Genomic DNA, 14,411 nt, shown 5'->3' with positions numbered 1-14,411 from the left:
TATCAATAATCATCTGAAACCCTCCAGAATTAAGATCCATATATCTTTCCCAATTAAACTCCAGTCGTCTTGCTAGGTTAATTTCCCAATACCATACCAAGTATGTCTCCCTCCCTGGTGGACCGTCTACATACTGTTACTGGAAACATCCGTGAACACACCACACAAATAATGCCCCATAGGCTCAATGCTACTTACTGACCGGTAGGTCTGGATCCCAAAACTCCCTCCACATGCCTCATGATAAAAATCGTCAGAGTGGCTTCAGCATGCTTCCCTGTGAGAATATTACTTCCCCTTCACTGTAACCAATCCCTGTTACACCAGTCCCACTTATCCAGGAAGAGAGCCCAATCATCTGTGTTGCTGATGCCCTCCCTCTTGCACCGAATTGTTAGCCACACATTTAAGTGTACCAACGTACCATATCTTACCTCGCAAGCATGTGACACCAGAAATAATCCTGAAATCACCAGCCGAGAGTTACTATTTCCTAACTTTCTGTCCTACTCCTTAAATTCCTTTTGCAGGACCTTTTCTCTCTGTTGTTAGTTCTAAGAAGGAACATGACCTCTGGCTGTTCACCCCGCCCTTTCAAAATGGCCCTTACGTTCTCAGAGACATCCTTGGCCATGGCATGATTGGGGTAACGCATCATCCTGCAATCTCACTCATTTACACACATACTCCTGTCTTTGCCCCAGTTATAGTGTTCGCTGCATGTGATTCATATCTTTCCATCCCCGTGTACTTTTGTGCTTTCTGTTTGTAATGAACATTGTTTGAAAATTCTTTCATTATATTCTTCTCTGGTTCAGCTCAGGCAATTTACTTATGCATTCGCAAACAAAGGAGACTGCACACGTGTTGAAACCAACCATTTGTTAGAACTTGTACGATTTTAATATCGAACAAAAAAACTAATGTCCACAGTAGTAGATGCACATAATTCAAAATAATACTAATCATCCACAAACAAGTCGATCTCTGTGAAAGAGTGGAACCACAGCTGATCCGGCAATGTCACAGAGCCGGTTCCCTTGCTTCTTTCCTTCCTTCCTCCCTTCCTCCCTCTCCCTCTCCCTCACGATGTCTCTGTCGCTTTACTATCTCGCTCCCTCTCTCATTCTATTCTCTCTGTCTCTCCCACACGCCCACTCCCTCGCGCTCACTCCCGCGACATCTTCCTCGTGTCCTCTCCGTCGCGCCCTCTCCCTCACGTGCTCTCCCGCGCGCCCTTTCCTCGCGATGTCTCACTCGCTCTCTCCTTCGCGCCCTCAGCCTCGCGCTCACTTTCTCTGTCTCTCCATCTCTCACAGAGAGACAAGTGAACGGATCGGTTCTCTGTCTTCAATTGTAAAACAGGAGCATTCTCCTACAGGAGGATAGTTCAAGTTGGCAGTGAGAGGGAGAACCAACAGGTAGAGATGGAGGAGAAAAGGAAGGTGAAGGAAAGGACGGGTTTTGACGGGAGCAGGAGTGGTTGATGGAGACGAAAATAAACCCCAAGATCAGGCAGTTTTGTCAGAACCGGGAAGCAGGGAAAACAGGTTCTCCTCAAGCTCCAATTTAACAGGGCGAGAGGTGAGGTGCAAAAGGGATTTCTCTGGGATGGTGAGGTCAGTGATGCCGTCGGGCTCAGCTGTAAACAGTTGTTTTGTAACTCTAAAGCAACACACACAAAATGGAAAAGATTAAACAGTTGACAGGATTCTGGTGAACGGTCTCGGCAGGAAAAATCGACAACTTACTCTTTTCCATAAATGCTGCCTGGCCTGCTGAGTTCCTTCAGCATCTTGTGTGAGGAAAATAGTAAACAGTCGACGTTTCCAGTCGAGACCTTTCATCAGGATGTGATTTTGTGTGAGTTGTTTTGTATTTCGAGCGAATGCAGATTTTCTCGTGTTTGTTTTGTTACTCTGTTCATCACATTGTTTCCATTCACCCACAAGTGGGTGGATAGAATTGGGAGCATGACGGCAGCTGAATTGTAAAACTTTGCAGCATTTATTTCTAACGTTTCATGAGTTTCAAAATCAGATTCAGTGGGTATTTCACCGCATTCTTCAGTTCCTCTCGGAATTTGCTCTGAGTCACGGAGTAAATACACGTGTTGGTGCAGGAACTGAGAACCTGCAGCATTCCCGATGTGTGTTCTGTGATGTAACCGGGATCCGTGACAGAACGAACATAACTGTTTGTAATCCGTTTATAGATAGAAAATGCCACCAGTGTTCCCCACAACAATATGAAACTACCGGTTATGCTGAAGAGCAAAACGATGGATTTGCGTCGGTTCTCCATCTCCCGGTCCTTGTCATTCTCTCCACTCTTTTGTCCCCGGAGCCTCCGGCGGGCTCGACTGGCCGCTAGAATCCGCCTGACAGTCAGAATATTGAACAGCAACATCAGAAAGAATGGGACACAAGGGACTAAAATGCGGTGAAACACCTCAAATGTCGCCCATGAGGGAGAGTTTTTGTAGCTCGGTGTAGTAACACAATCCCAGGGAACACCGTTAATTATTTCTGCAGGCCAGGATACAAAGCCCCAGGGGACAGTCTCCAAACAGGCCAGCACACTCACTGTCCCGATAACCACAGCCGCCGTTCTCTCGGTGCAATATTTTGTTTTCAGCTTCTCACAGCAAATAGCCACAAATCGATCGACGGTGAAAGCGACAGTCAGCCAGACTGAGGCCGCAGTGCTCGCAAAAATCAACCATTCACCGAGTCTGCACACAGGAGTGATTCGCAGGAATGATCGGGGAAAATAAATCGCAGCAGTCCCCCTCAGCAGCGGATCGGAGATAACGACCAGGAGATCGGCCGCTGCCATTCCCACCAGGTAGCGAGTGACACATTTGGAGAGACCGCACTTTCCCCGGGACAGGATCACAATCGCCACCAAGTTCGCTGGAAGAGAGACAGGGAACAGCAAGTTGAGAAAATACTGAGCAGAAGCCGATGCTGCAGCTTGAGGGGATCCTGTAATATTTCCACTTTATTGTTACATTTAGCGGTGGGAGGGTCGAGAGAGGGCGCAGAGCGGCGGGACAGAGAATGAGTTTACACAGTAAAATAAATTCAATATCATCTGAATACGGATTTCTTATTGATGAGCGGACTGTGAAGTGGCAGCGGAAACTAAAACTGGGCAACTACCTCCTCAGAGTCAATACTGGGTCTCGTCTGGATGAAATGAATAAATCCGGACGCTGATGGCGGGATTCTTCCATCAGACAATCATCAACTTCCATGGCGATCCCTGTCAGCGACAGAACGGCCGAAGGACGGAACAACAACAGGAAATGCTGGAAGCACTGATGCAGGTAAAACAGAACATGTGGAAAAACAGTTAACGTATCTCTCCTCAGAACTGTTCTCAGAGAGACCCCTGACACGAGTATTAACTGGTTTCTCTTTCCATACAAGCTGCTTGGGGCTTAGTATTTCGAGCATTCCCCGAGTTTGTTTCCTGTTCCAACATTTACCACCTCACTAACTTTACAACAGAACATTGACCGATTCCAACAGATACAGCGAGTTCTGGCAAATCCTCAGACAGACATGACGCCTCCCGTTGATTCCATCACAGGGAAGCAGGGGAGAGGAATTCAACGTCCAGCAGCAAACTCGGTGCCGTAGTCAGATGTCTGTCAGATAGAGATAAGATGGAAAACGTTTCACTCTGAAGCACTAGGTCGGCTGTGTTAATTGACTCTGCAATGAGTTCAGTCTGTTTTCCATCAGCTGTTCACATTCAGTCATACCGCAGACATTTATTTAAAATCGACAATAGATTCGATCTACAACACGAAAGTCCGCACATTTGCTGAATTGTTACTACCAATCATTTGTTTGAGTGTTGCTCCTAACTCAGAAATCCGCTCACATACAAATGCAGACGATCAATTAGTATAATCTCCGCGGGATCTATAAACACAACATTTGCAGATGCAGTGCAGCTGCTGCAAGACCAAACGCACAGAGACGGAACATCCCATTATTGATCACAAACCGCTGGAAGAACACTGTCTGACAAGCTCAGTTCCACCCATGTTGGCGGATTCGGTAAATTCCTGCCTCGGTTTGTTTCTAGATCCAAATTCCAGCATCTGTCGTCCCGGTGTTTCTACTCTCTTTAAGAAAAGCGGAATACCGGGACGAGAATGTGAGCGTTTAAGCCGGCGGCAGAAGCAATCACAACATTGGAATTAAACTTCAACATCCGCCCACGGCAGCTGACACCGCGGATTACCGGGAATTCCAAAGGCTGAAATAAAAGGATAGTAAACGTCTTCTATCCGCCAGATGACTGGATACACCATTTCAGTGAGAATCTGTGATTTCTGTTGCTCCTGCATTCACAGCTCCGGCAGACAGCTGATGCATTCAAAGCGGCCCTGATTTATACAGAGGATCTGTCTCCAGAGATACGATTATACACCTCACTAACTTACTCAGTTACAGTTGCTTGAACAAACACTTTCATTCAAAACCTTTGTCTCTATTGTAAATATTCGGGCGATTAGAGACAAATACATGAAAATTCTTTGGCATTACCTCAGCAGAGTCTCTGGTGAAAATAGGCCGGTTGATTTAATTACAAAGTCTGAGTTTTGTCACGGACCAGCGACATTTACAGATTTCGTCTTTTTGTTGGCTAATTACTGATTTCTGAACGGACACCAGCGACACAGACCGATCTCTACTTCCGTCCCAACAGTTTCCCATTTTGTAAATGTTGTTTAGTACTTCAGCTTTTTCCTGATCTCTCTCTCTCTCAGCCCCCCCCCCACACACTCACACACACACACACACACACACACACACACACACACACACACAGACACACGCACACACGCACACACACACACACACACACACACACACCGAGAGAGAGAGAATTGTACACTTGTATTTCTATGTTATATCAAATGTCCTGTTGAACATACTGGACAGGGAAATGGAGGAATTTAAGGTGGGGAGTTGAATGGAAGGCAGGTTTTGTGGGTCCGCACAACATTGTGGGCCGAATGGCCTGTACTGTGCTGTACTATTCTACACTTCTATGCTCTATGCTTACTATAAATTGCAAATTGCACATTTAAACAAAGACTTAACTAGAGATATTTACTCCTTGTGTATATGAAGGATGTAAGTTATAAAGTCAATTCAATTCAAAACCCACAACCACAGATTCGAACAAAGGTATAATAGTGAGACGGCGATTAGGATGGAAGTGGTCAAATGAGCACATTGCTAATGTACAATCAGGAGAAAATATGCAGATGTTGGAAATCCAAGTCAACACAAGAAATTCTGCTGAGTTCCTCCAGCATTTTGTGTGTGATATTGCTGAAGTCACAGTCTTTAATGGGCATCTCAAATCTGTCAAATGTCAAAAGAAATTGAGAAGAAACATTTCAATCTGCAAAGGAATTGGCAAACTGTTTAAATAAAAAAAAAGTACTCGAAACAGGGAGATGAATAGATGCAGGATGACTGAAAGTGAAGGAGAAAAAAGGCAATCGTGAGATAACATGTTAGCTGAGAGAGAGAGAGAGAGAGACAGAGACAGAGACAGAGAGAGAGAAAGGGAGAGAGAGAGAGACAGAGAGAGAGACTGAGATTGAGAGAGAGAGACAGAGAGGGAGAGAGAGAGACAGAGAGAGAGGGAGAGGGAGAGAGAGAGGGAGAGAGAGACAGAGTGAGAGAGTCAGAGAGAGGGAGAGAGAGACAGAGAGAGGGAGAGAGTGAGAGAGGGAGACAGAGAGAGGGAGAGAGACAGAGAGAGAGACAGAGAGGGAGACAAAGAGGGAGAGAGAGAGACAGAAAGAGAGAGGGAGGGAGAGAGAGACAGAGAGAAAGAGACAGAGAGAGAGAGAGGGAGAGAGAGGCAGAGAGAGAAACACAGAGAGAGAGACAGAGCGAGAGGGAGAGGGAGAGAGAGAGAGAGGGAGAGAGATAGAGGGAGAGAGACAGAGAGAGATAGTGAGAAAGAGTGAGAGACAGAGAGAGGGAGAGAGAGAGAGGGAGAGAGACAGAGAGATAGAGAGAAAGAGAGAGAGGGAGAGAGAGAGAGGGAGAGAGATACAGAGAGAGAGAGACAGTGAGAGAGTCAGAGAGAGGGAGAGAGAGAGGAAGAGAGAGACAGAGGGAGAGAGAGACAGAGAGAGAGGGAGGGAGAGAGAGAGAGACAGAGGGGAGAGAGAGAGAGGCAGAGAGAGGGAGAGGGAGAGAGAGGGATAGAGAGAGAGGGAGAGACAGACAATTAGGCAGATGTTTCTCCTGTATCTGCCAGTCTCTGCTACAGAGTGAGGGTGTAGGAGTCAATCTCTGCTGGTCAGTTTTGGGTGCCTTGTGTAAATGTCTGCTTGATTCTCCAGCGGTCAGTCTCTGGTACAGTGTGAGAGTGTGGGGTTCATTCTGTACCTGTCAGTCTCTGGTACAGAGTGAGAGTGCGAGGTTCATTCTGTACCTGTCAGTCTCTGGTACAGTGTGAGATTTGTGGTTAACACTGCATCTTTTAATCTCTCATCTAGTGTAACATTACAACATTTCTTTCAGATTTATTCTTGCAGTTGAATTTCTTGATTAAGTCTATTTTTCATTTTAATCAATACCACAGGGACGATGCCACTGGTTACATTGAACTAATATTCAGGTACTTTGCAGCAGAGCATCTGGAGCAACAAGACTAGACCATTGATTCAAACACTCTTCTGTGATAAATATATAACTTTCCTCGAGTCTCGGTGTGGGATGGTTTGAGTGGTGTGTACACTGTAGTGACATTTGGGCTGATGGAATTGAGAATGATTTTGACTGTAGATTTGTAACCTGTGTGTGCACAGTGATCAGTAATGAGACCTCTGTTTGATCAGATTAAAACACACATGGGTGATCAGATCGCTGATGACATGAATATTGGTGCAATTGTGGGTGGTGAGGAAGGTTGTCAAACGGACAGAAGTGGATGTAGTTCAGTTGGAATCATGGATGGAGAAACGGGGGACAGAGTTTAATCTGGACAAGTGTGACGAGTTTACATTCCAATGTTGGAGGAATGTACACAGTAAATGACAGCACCCTTGGGAGCAGTGATATATCTTGATGTGTCTGTCCATATCATCCTGCAAGAGGTATTGAAAGGAAATGGAGATGTGCGGTAACCTTGTCTTCATCAGTCATGGTGTTGTGTACAAACCATAGGATGACGTGTTACAGCTGGACAAACCCTTGGTTAGGTCACGTTTCGAGCCGTGGGTGCAGTTCTGTTTGCTACATCACAGAAAGGACGTGGGGACTGTGGAAATGGTGCAGAAGAGATTTCCCAATGTGCTGTCTGGATTAGTATAGGGAAAGTTGGATAACACTTGGATTGTTTTTTTTTAATTTTATTTATAAACACAGAGCAAAATAAACCCTTTGAGCTACACTGCCCAGCAAACCCTGGTAACCCAATTTAACCCTAATCTATTCACAAGATAGTTTACAACCACGAGTTAGCCTTCCCGCTACATTGTTGGACAGTGGGGAAAAAAGAGGAGGATCTGAATAAAACTGACGCAATCCACAGGAAGAACATACAGAGACTCTTTAAAGAAGGTGCTGGGGCTGAATTCTGACTCCGATGCCCCGAGCTGTAACAGCATCATGCAAATCCCTACATGGTCATGGCGCCCCAGAGTGCAGTCTCACCTGACACCAGTGTCAGCAGAGGTATCGTGGGCCGAATGGGCTGTTCCTAATCCTGTTTGCAGCTATAAGTAGTAGAGAGAACATGACATTTTATTGATGGGGAACAGAATACAAATGTTGGGAGCTTATGCTTCCCTTATAGAAACATTGAAACATAGACAACCTACAGCACAATACAGGACCTTCGGTGCACAATGCTGTGCCACACATGTACTTTAGAAATTACTTAGCGTTACCCAAGCCCTCTAGTTTTCTGAGCTCCCTGAACCTATCCAAAAGTCTCTTAAAAGACATTATTGTAAACTCCCCACAACACCGTCACGGGCAGCCCATTCCATGCACTCACCACTCTCTGCATAAAAAAACTTACCCCTGACATCTCCTCTGTACCTACTTCCAGGCACCTTAAAACTGTGCCCTCTCGTGCTAGCCATTTCAGCCCTGGCAAACAGCCTCTGACTATTCAATACATGATCAATGTCTCTCATCATCTTATACACCATATATAGGGTGGGGGAGCCCATTTATACATTATTCAGGGAAGAATCTCAATGTGTTGGAATCAGTTCAGGGAATGTTCACTGGACCAATACTGGTAGTGAGCTGGTTGTCTGATGAGGAAAGTCTGGGCTTGTGTTTTCTGTTCGTACTGTCTCCATGTGCTTATACGACCAGAAGATACAGGGGCAGAAGTAGGCCATTGAGTCTGCTCTGCCATTCGATCATGGGCTGATCCAATTCTTCCAGTCATCTCCACTCCCCTGCCTTCTCCTCATACCCTTTTATGCCCTAGTTAATCAAGAACCTATCTATCTCTACTTTAAATGCACCCAAAGACTTAGCCTCCACAGCTGCTCGTGGCACCAGATTCCGCAGCTTTACCACCCTCTGACTAAAGTAATTTCTCCGCATGTCCGGTCTTAATGGACAATCCTGAAGTCATGCGTCTTGTCCTGGACCTCACCTACCATGGGAAATAAGTTTTCCATATCTAATCTGTTCAGGCCTTTTAACATTAAGAATGTTTCTATGAGATCCCCATTCATTCTCCTGAACTCCAAGGGATACAGCCCAAGAGCTGCCAGATGTTCCTCATATGGTAAACCTTTCATTCCTGGAATCATTCTCGTGAATATTTTCTGAACCCTCTCCAATGTCAGTATATTCTTTCTAAAATAAGCCCAGAACTGCGCACAAGACTCCAAGTGTGGACTAACGAGTGCCTTATAGAGCATCAACATCACACCCCTGCTCTAATATTCTATACATCTAGAAATGAGTGCAAAAATTGCATTTGCCTTCTTCACCACTGACTGAACCTGGAGGTTAACCTTTTGGGTATCCTGCACAACGCATCGCAAGTCTCTTTGCATCTCTGCATTTTGAATGATCTCCCCATCTAAATAATAGTCTTCTCATTTATTTATTTTACCAAAGCGCATGACTATACACTTTGCAAATTGTATTTCATTTGCCGCTTCTTTGTCCATTCCCCTAAACTATCTAAGTCTCTCTGTAGGCTCTCTGTTTCCTCAACACTACATGCTTCTCCACCTATCTCTGTAGCATCAGCAAATGTTGCCACAAATACATTAATCCCACAGTCCAAATAATTGACATACCTCATAAAAAGCAGCGGTCCCAACATCGACCTCTGTGAACTCCACTGGTAACTGGCAGCCAGCCAGAAAACGATCCCTTTGTTCCCACTCTCTGTTTTATGCCGATAAGCCAGTGCTCCACCCATTGGCAACTAGAACCAGGGACCAGTATTTCATGATTTGAGCAAAAGATCAGAAGATTCTTTTCTGAATCTTAATGCACCCTCAGACATTGGAATTGATTAACTGACAGGTTTTTTGGATCATATCCTTGTATGCTTTTAAGGGAAAGAGAGGGGGATAGTTTATAAAGAGGGGGTGAAATGTTCCTGTGGGCAGACAGGAACATGGAGTTTAATGTTGAAACAGGACAGTCGTGACCTTATTAAATGACAGAGCAGGTGGGAGTTGCTGAGTGGGGACCCCTGCTCCTCATTTGGATGTGGGTGTGAGCCTGTGGTGTGCTGACCAGGACTGTACACAGAGATCCAGCCGTGACCCCACTTGTGTCTATACAATTCCACCAGAGCTCCCTCCCCTGCCATTCTGTATCTTCAGCCAACAAAAGCAAGCCTCTCATCCACCTTTTAAACCCATCGAATGCTCCGTCCTTCTAACCTGAGGAATCATTCCACATGCTCTCCCTCTGACCCTCTATTCTTCTCCATATTCCACAATGTACCGTCTGTCTCCTGGCCTTTTTGGGCTCCCCATCTGCATTACCTCACCTCACAGATTAAATTCCACCTGCCTATCTGTCCAGTCCACTGATACCTTCCTGTAGTCCTCAGCTTTCCCCCGCACTCTCACCCACATGGCCAACTACACTGGACAACAAATATTTTGCTTCCTGATTACTTTTAGGTACGTATATCTTATGGATTTGGACTGCTGATATTGAAAATCACTATGTAATGTCCCTATCACACACCATCTCTTTGAAATTGCCTATATTTTTATATTTCAATTCATAATCCAAGTCAGATTATTTGATGCCAAGATTAAGGGAGGCATTTGTGCTGGTCCACAAATCAAGCAGGCCAGCAATAACAGGCAATTCAAAGAACTTCTATTGGGACCAGAGAAAATCGCACGGAATGCATTCAAGGAAGTTGTTGAAAATGTTCAATATTTTCCCAGGGACCAGGGAAATATTGACCAGCTGTGTTTCACTGTAACTGTTGTACTGGAAATGTGTGTCTGGGTCCTGGGCTCAGTGTGGGACTGAATGTCTCTGCTGTCTGAGACTGTGGAACAAATGAGCTGTCAGTATCTCTGTGCTCAGTAACACACCTTGTGTGTGAGAGATGGAGCCACTGTTCTGTTCATTGAGCCTTGCCAAGAGGGAACATTGGCGTACATTGAAGTCTTTCCTGCAGGTAGGAGAAGGAAAGTGAAAGAGGTAAAAGGCAGACACGGTGTGAAGCGACTGGTGCAGCCAGTGCCAGTGTGTGAGGCCACTCACAAGCTGCAGCTCTCAGCTTCTTCTGAGCAGCAGATGGAGGAGGCTCCAAACCAAGGAAGAGACGGACAAACCCCACCACTTCCCGGTATGGATCCGGGAGTGGAACAGAGGGATGGACACAACATTCATTTCCCATGGGATTCACCACTCGGACCACTCACTGTCCAGCAACAACAGACATTGGGAAGTGGGCTAATGGGAAACCGTCTTCCCATGGTCAGGGGAGAGGAAGCAGCAATTATAGTCAGCAGCAACTTCTTCCCACTCCGCCACACTCGCCGTGGCCCAATCCCAGCGCAGGAATTAATTCTCACTCCACATTCAAGCTACAGGACCTAGGCCTCTGCAACTGGATCCATGACTTCCTAACCGGAATACCACAATCTGTGCGGATTGGAATAACATTTCCACCTCACTGACAATTAACACTGACACTCCACAGAGCTGTGTCCTTATCTCACTGCTCCACTGTCTCTACACCCAGAACTGTGTGACTAGGCATAGCTCAAACAGCATTTATAGATTTGCTGATGATACAACCACTGTTTGCAGAATTTCAGATGGTGACAATAAATCATAAATTAGGGTGAACTACCAGTTAGTGGAGTGTTGCTGCAGCAACAATCTTGCACTCAACGTCAGCAAGATCAAAATGCTGCTTGTGGACTTCAGGAAAGGTGAGATGAAGGAACACAAACCAATCCTCATCAAGGAATCAGAAGTGGAGAGAGTGGACAATTGCAAGTTCCTGGGTGTCAGCATCTCTGAGGATCTAACCCGGATGCAACATATGATGCAGTTATGAAGAAGGCAAGACAGCGGCTATATTTCATTAGGAGTTGGAGGAGATTTGGTTTGTCAAATACACTAAATAAACTTCCAGAAACGTAGAGTGGAGATCATTCTGACTGGCTGCATCTCCATCTGGTATGGGGGGGGGGGGGGGGGCTTCTGAACGAGATCAAAATAAATAGCAAAAACTTGTAAAACTGGTCAACTCTACCATGGGTCCAGGCTCGGTTGTACACAACATCTTCAAGGAGCGGTGCCTCAGGAAGGCACCGATCATCATTGAGGATCGCCACCACCCAGAACGTGCCCTTTTCACACTGTTACCATCAGGAAGGAGGGAGAGAATGCTGAAGGCACACACTCGGTGATTCAGGAACAGTTTCTTCCCCTCTGACACCCAAATTCTGAATTCTCAATGGGCATTGAACCCAAGAGCACTACCTAACTACTTTTGCTTTTAATTTATGTTTTAATTCTTGTTTAACTACATATTTTAACTTAAATATTGAATACTTAATGTAACTCAGTTTTTTCTCTATATTTATTTATCATGGATGTCATTGTACTGCTGCTGTAAAGTTAACAAATGTCACGACGTATGCTGGTAATATTAAATCTGATTCTGATTAAGTTGCTAATTGAGTCTGCCTCATCCTCTCCAGCAACAACCTCCATTGCCCTCACTCCAGAATCCATACCATTCGCTCAGCAACACACGCACAATTCTGGAGGGACTCAGCAGGCCGGGCAGCATTAATGTAAAAGAGTACGTCTTTGGCATCTTAAGCCAAGATCCTATGCTTATGAGTAAAAATAAAACACATATACTGATTTAGAATAGTCCAAACACCATTCTCCCATTGTTGATAATGCTGTTTGTCCAAGACCTTCCCACATAGGAACTATTACAACCCCTTTTCCACAGAGCCCCATCATCAGCATAGAAAGTCAAACTGAACTCAGGCCCAAGACCATTAAAAAGTAGAATTAACTATCAGATTAAACAATATTAAACTGATAACATTATACTGGGGAGGGAGGCACATTATCTTCTGCAAACTCTGATGACCCACCCTCACTGAAAATGATTCCCCGAAAAAATGATACCCATTTGCAAAACCAACGCCAACACCAAGCTTAATGAGTGTAATAAAAATCCTCTCCCTCCATTGCATGTCATAAAATGATTTCAATGTCCAAAATCACTGCAACTACCGATTCTTTCAGTGTAAAAGGATTTCCAGATATCATTCCCAGTAGTACAAGGGCGTCATAGATCTCCCTTTGCGAAACCCACATCGGTAGTGACGAAGTAATTCTCTCTTATCCAAAACAATCATCAGTCTAATTACTATCATTTTCACCATTATTTTACACAACGAGGAAGTGAGACAACAGGCCTGTAGAAACTGGACAGCATCGGATACCACCCAGGTTTTACAACAGGCTTCACCACAGACCTTTTCCAGTCTCCTGGGAACATTCTTTGCTTCCAGATCTTCTTATAAAACTCAAACAACTTCTTTTAGACTGCCTCAGGCAGATACTGGAGTACAGTATATGATAGTTTCCCATATCCTGTCCTGGTCTATAGTACATGCCTTACTGGTGGCAAATTTCCATTCAGACAATGTAAAGTCATCATCCATGGCAATCTCAAATGCCTCTTGTTTCTCACAAATCTCCCCACTGTCCACCAAGAGGCTCTCTCTTCTCTTAAAACACTCATCCCCTATATTGTCTAGACTATGTGTGTTTGCAAACGTGTTTCTCAAACACTTTGCCTTTTCGTTGTCCTTTGCATCAAATGTCCGTTCTCCACTAATACTGGAATCTAGTTATAACCTCTGACACCATTCACTTTCTTCAGCATTCTCCACACCACCGTCAGAGGATCATGGGACGGGAAGCCTTGGGAGAAAGAAAGAGGGAGGGGGATTCCCAGAGGATAGGCAAGGAGTATAGTGAGAGGGACAGAAGGAGAAAAAGAGAGAAAGATATAATAATAATAATAATAATAATAATAATAATAATAATAATAAATAAACAAATAAATAAATAAATAACGGATGGGTGGCCCCATGATCCTCTCATATCCCTTTTGCCAGTCAACTGTCCAGTTCTTGGCTTCATCCCTCCCCCTCCTGTCTTCTCCTATAATTTTGGGTCTCCCCCTCCCCCGCCACTTTCAAACCTCTTACTATCTCTTCTTTCAGTTAGTCCTGACAAACGGGCTCAGCCCGAAAGGCCGACTGTACCTCTTCCTATACATGCTGCCTGACCTGCTGCGTTCAGCAGTAATTTATTATGTGGGTTGTATAACTCCGGTCTGTTGGGGATGGCGACATTAATTTACCGGAATAAAACTTGCAGCAGAGTGAGGAATGATCCGACAGAAAGCAGCTTGGGGACTGGTCGAATCACATGGAACTATGGGAGACGCCTCGCTACTCGGATGCTTTGCCACGTCATTGAGCGATGGTGGTATAGTGGTGAGCATAGCTGCCTTCCAAGCAGTTGACTCGGGTTCGATTCCCGGCCATCGCAGATTGTACAGTTTTAGACTACATAACATATAAACCTTTGACATAGACACGATCCACGCAGAACTCTAAGGGCCATCACGCTAATTCACGCTGTGAGTGTAAATTGATTCATTAATTATCATTCACTGGTCATGAATCAGAGTTGGAATTAACATCCCTCGAGAGTTTCTCGTTAAATCCTGTTCTGACTCTATTCCAGATTCTACAAGAATGGACACTTCACAGGAAGGATCGGTAGGATTTGTAAAGTGTTGCCTGATTAAAGTGTTTGAGCTTGTTTGCCTTCATTGGAATATCAGAG

At 44.9% G+C, this 14,411-nt stretch overlaps 1 non-coding gene across 1 annotated transcript; it reads left to right on the top strand.

The window, feature by feature from the left end:
* The first annotated feature begins 14,039 nt into the window (after window positions 1–14,039).
* On the top strand, window positions 14,040–14,111 carry trnag-ucc (transfer RNA glycine (anticodon UCC)). Its single transcript has one exon. It is a non-coding gene; the product is annotated as a tRNA-Gly (tRNA).
* Window positions 14,112–14,411: the final 300 nt, after the last annotated feature.

The sequence above is a fragment of the Mobula birostris genome, chromosome 28 (genome assembly GCF_030028105.1).
Source record: "Mobula birostris isolate sMobBir1 chromosome 28, sMobBir1.hap1, whole genome shotgun sequence".
NCBI lineage: Eukaryota > Metazoa > Chordata > Chondrichthyes > Myliobatiformes > Myliobatidae > Mobula > Mobula birostris.
This window is presented reverse-complemented; position numbering and strand designations above follow the sequence as displayed.